This window comes from Corylus avellana, chromosome ca2, assembly GCF_901000735.1.
Source record: "Corylus avellana chromosome ca2, CavTom2PMs-1.0".
Lineage (NCBI taxonomy): Eukaryota > Viridiplantae > Streptophyta > Magnoliopsida > Fagales > Betulaceae > Corylus > Corylus avellana.
This window is the reverse complement of record NC_081542.1, coordinates 13,496,838-13,501,830: the sequence shown is the minus strand read 5'-3', so window position 1 is coordinate 13,501,830 and position 4,993 is coordinate 13,496,838.

Below are 4,993 nucleotides of genomic sequence, written 5' to 3'. Positions count from 1 at the left end.
GGTTCCGACGGTTGTCTACGTGGCTCTTGTGCTGTCGCAGTTTCCACTCGCCTTGCCTGGCCACCACGTGGTGTTGGGTTGAAAATAACGACGTCGTTTGGAAGAATCTTAAAAAAAAAAAAATGGTTAAAATTGGCATTAGGTGTACTAAATTAAGAAATAAAAAAAACAAAAAAACAAAAAAGACACTCGAGAAAAAATACCATTGTTTAATAAATAAATTTTTTTAAAAAAAATTGATTATAATAACTTTTTTTAATCCGATCTATTAAATTAATGTGTGTACAAATGCACGTGAGCATATGAAAATCACGCTCATTTTGTGCACAGATCAGTATAATAAGTTTCTTCCAACTCAGTTTATCAAAAAAATTTGTTATTCTTACAATTGAGAACAAGAAAATTTTCAACAAGTGAAATGTGGATTACTAAAAATCTTTAAAGCATTTTTGTTTAACAATATTTTTATTTATTAGAGAGTGTGACGAAACAATTTAGAATATTAATAATATAGTTATTAGGCAAAGAAATAAATATCATCCCCATCCCCCACCATGAACTTAATGAAGATATAAATTTTCAAAAATAGTTGTTGGGGGTGTCAATTTGTGTTAAAGGCCAAAATAGGTCGTTTTTTGTGATATGGACCATTGATCAATAGATGACTGACTTACCCTAAAAATTGATTGATGTGGGATCTATCAATGTATGCCACCTACATGCAATCGAAAATTGGACATCTCAACATTTTGTACTTGATTGCCAAAGCTATATAAGTGTAAAGACAACCCAAAATCCATCCATTTTTATTTTTCATCCTCCTTCAGTCAAGTAAACCCTAGAGAGAGGGAAAGAGAGGAAGAATTCTTGAAGTTTACCTCCAAGAGATGTAACATCTTGCTCTAATCTCGTTTCCATTGTCGTATTTAGCATGCATGTTGGCATGATGATTAGTTACTGTTTAAGTTGTGTTTTCATAGCTTAGCGTATGAGTTTGTTATCGTGTAGGTAGGTTATAGATTTTGTCAAGTATGTAATATTTTGTAGTTTCATGAAGTTTACTTAGTACTGTTTAAAGAGATTAAATGTACATGTGTTTAAGGGATGCATTATGGTAGATTCGTTGTTGAATCAGTTTTGGTGCGACAATAACTCATTTTTGAGCACCCAAAACTCCAAAAAAACTTGACCTTCATCCTTTTTTAACCTTAAGAACCCTATAGAAAACTTGTTTCTTGGAACTTTCAGCCTCCATTAATAGTGTTAGAGTGAAGAGGGAAGGAGATAAGAGTCCAGAAGCGATTAATATGTTTGGTAAAAAGTTTTGAGATGAGAAATGAGGAAGAAATTGATTGATGTGTTATAAAGTAGAAATAAGTGAAGAAAATTATTTGTTAATGTGAAGAAATGCGGTTTTTCTTTTTCTTTTCAAAGTAATGAGAAAAATGCTTTACCAAACATGAATTCTGTCAATCCCACAGGTAGAACCTCGCTCCTTCGACCATTTTTCTCAAGGTAAAACCTACAAACTCTGTAATCTCGTTGTTTTCTTTTTGTATTGATCATTTCCTAAACATGTTATTTGATGGTGTGGATTAATTGTGTTTTTGTGTTGAGTGAGTCGTTTTAAAAGAGAAGTGTATTTTATATGATGATGATTTTCAAATGAATAAATTGTTATTTTATGTGTTTCTCTTGTTTGTTGTTTTCAAAAAAGGATTTACGATTGTGTCAGAGAAAGTTTGTGATTTTATCATTCAAACACATGTTCAGACAATGTTTCATACACTAACACACACAAAAACTAATAATGGTATGAAGTGTATGTGTTGAAAAGCATTAAGGTAATCAAAGGGAAAACTCTTGATGATTTTGTAACAAGAGTATAACCTTGACACCTAAATAAATTCGTAAACGTTTTATGGGAGTTGAAGAGCCCCTAAAGATGTCTGGTTTTGATTGGGTTGCATGCTAGGAGCTCGGAAGGACCTGAAACATGAGATGGAACAAACTAGGATCGATACCAGCGCAGGCATGATTGATCTCTATTCTAACCAACTAGGATCAATCCATGAACACTCATATATAATAGATCCCGAATGCGTGAATTAGGGTTTCCGAAGTGTATTTTAAGTTTGCAAATGTGTTTTTGGGTTTGTGGATAATGTTTGGCTAATTATAGGTTGAGTTGCAAGGCAAGAAGTTAGAATATCTAAGAATCGGCCAAAGTAATCAAGGTAAGTGAAAAAAAATAATAATAATAATTTCAAGCATGCTATAATGATGTAAATTGCAAAACCTTTATAGCATATTTTCAATGAATTATGTCGTGAGCTTATTTATTGCAAGTCACTATTTATTACTCTTGTTTACAATGATTATTTATAATTATTGTTACAATTGCATTGAGCTTACCATTATTTGAGAAACAATGTTTATTATGTTAATTGACAGTACTTGCATGTATCATACGCTACCATTATACATACTTTAGCATATGGTATGGATAGTGCTTGTTGGGTCATGGGTTAGCTGTGTTGGGCCTAACAAAATGGCCCAGCGGCCCATTGTTTAAAATCGGTTATTTTTACTGTTCATCAAACATATGTTCGGTAGATTTAAGCTTATCTGAAATTATATTCTCCACACTCGGTTCTTAGGCTCGGTTAATCGAGTCTTGATAGGAATACCGAGGGTTACTCTCGGAATATTAGGTATATCTGTATGATATTTTATCTGTCATTCTTCAATATATTGTTGACACGTGGGCTCTCGGTAAGTCCATAGTGTTAGATGAACAGGTGTAATCCGATGCCTATAAAAGGGGGGTCCCCTCTCATTATTTGGGTAACTTCTTTTTCCCTCATAACTGAATATTTTGCATACACTTTGTCCCTTCCATAATCCTCGAAGTTATATTTCTCTTAAACACTGTGACTAGCTTAGGCATCAGAGCTTTCCCCGGCCGGACAACGCCAGCAGCTTTGATCCTTTCTCTTTGTTTTTTATACCCAGTTAATCCTTCAGTTATCAAGCCGTTCACATGACCCATTCCACATCATCATTTGGAAAACTGCTCAAACAGTGCTTATGTTTTGCAAATTGCAATTAGATCAAAGGAGCCCGATAAGTGACCAGGGCTAACAAGGGCGGAACTACATCAGCCCCCCAAGACCCTTGTTTCCCCAAAATTTTTAAAAGATTTCCTTAGAATTTTCTTTTTAAAATTAGAATATGCCCCCCCATTTTTTTTTTTTTTTACCCCCCTCCCCCCCCAAACTATGATTGCTAGTTCCACCCCTGCCAGCGCAGCCATGCGGGCATGGTGGTCTCGACCGCATGACATAAAAAATAGTGTGGGCCACTCGAGGTTATACCTGAAGTTAAAGGTGTATAAGTGGGTGATTATTAACTGCCTAATAACCGTTAACCACCTATGACAGTGTTGTTAGCAGTTTAAGGTGTATTATATATATATATATCAAAACGACCTTGTTTTGGTGTATATATATATCAAAACGACCTTGTTTTGGTGTTAATATCATTTAAAATAGGTCCAATTCCAAAAACTATTTAAAATATGCCATAAATATTCCAAAATAATTTAAAACAGGCCGTAAAAAAAGGCTTAAGGTAGGTCCAAAATACCAAAATAGGCATAAAAGGTACATACATAAAGAGTGGTTATGTGGTGCGGTTTTTAGTTTCAACAACCGCCTATGGCGGTGTGCAGTTACTAAAATTTAATAACTGCATGCTTAAGACGGTTGCCTTTGTGGTTAGAGGTGATAATTGCCAACCGTAATCGCTTGTACACCCCTAACTGATGTTGTATCATATGTCTTCAATGATGTATAAACCTGATTGAGATGGAGTTAAGGGCTCGAATAGACTATTCTGAGGAAAGTTACAACTATTACATATATCATAGTAATAATGTTCTCAATTGTATGTTTCCTTATTTGAATGATGACAACTGTTGTTGCTAAGAATATGCCTTATTGTTTCTTTAAACTCATTATTTCTTTTATCTACTTTTGTCAATTAAAATTTAGGCTCACAACATGGGCTCAATTTCAAGATACTTTATTTATTAAGTCACAGACTTACTCAGTTGTTTTATTTTCCACCTGTAGAACATTTATTTGTTTAACAGTTTTAGCAGGTACTACAGGTTTGAGGTATTGTTGAAGCGATGATTGAGTTTCATTCTCTATTGTTTTTTAGAGATATATTTGTAATTGATTAGCTGATGTTAGTGGTAAGGTTTTGGGTTATATTCATTTAAAAGATGTATTGAGGTTTAAATTGTAGCTCAAATCATTGTATATATTCTATATTCTCCTATTTCTTGTACTCTGATGGATGTTTAGGGTAGTATTTTCAGTTAACTAATTTAAAAAATTCTGCTAGTAGCTCTCCAAATTAATTGTTGTGTGTTATTATTTACTCAGTAAATACTATTGGGAAGCATACCAATTTAAATATTATTTTTTTAAAAGAATTTAAATATTAAATTAATTAAATTTATCGGGGATTACTTTGAGGGTCTCCATCTTTCCTTGCTTGAAAGTAAGGAGATAAGTTGCAAGCTTCCTCCACTTTCACCCTGTGATAAACTACATAAGGAACTGCTTATTCTTGAAGGAATTCACAGAATTGGAAGGCAAATTTTTGAACCATAGTCAGGCAGTTGCCTTCAAAGATGTTGGAATTGCGAGTAATGCTCGAAGTTACTCTTGTGTTACTCAAAAAATAATATGATATCTAAAATCACTAATGACCTTGTTCGAGGCAAGAATGACTTATAGAATTATTATGATTTTAAAAATTATATTATTCTTAGAGTGACACAAGAATTACTTTACAAAGGCTCAGACACATGATATCGTTACGGTCCCTTGGAAGAGCATGTGAGCCATTGAGTCATGTGATGTAGGAGGTCCCTTGGCACCGTCATATATGTTTCCATATGGGGCACCTTAAACTTTAA